The following is a 297-nucleotide window of genomic DNA, read 5'->3' as shown; positions in this document are numbered from 1 at the left end:
CGGGATCCTCGCTGGGCTTGGGCTGCCAAGTTAATTTGAGCATTGCATGCAGAAGTACAAGTGCTTGTTACTTAGCAATAAATTGCATTTTGATGAATGGGAACACCATAACACCTCCTATTCTTTATGTGTTGCATTTTTCTAATAAAATAAATCACCACATCTTGAGTAAACATGACTAATTGGATACTCTCATTGCACACATGCATACGAGAGAGGGGGAACATAATCATAACGGTCTAGATATTAACAATGATTACAATTAAAAATATGACAAAATAACTAATTTGTCGTTAG

This window comes from Asparagus officinalis, chromosome 7, assembly GCF_001876935.1.
Source record: "Asparagus officinalis chromosome 7, Aspof.V1, whole genome shotgun sequence".
In the NCBI taxonomy this organism is placed as follows: Eukaryota; Viridiplantae; Streptophyta; class Magnoliopsida; order Asparagales; family Asparagaceae; genus Asparagus; species Asparagus officinalis.
This window is presented reverse-complemented; position numbering follows the sequence as displayed.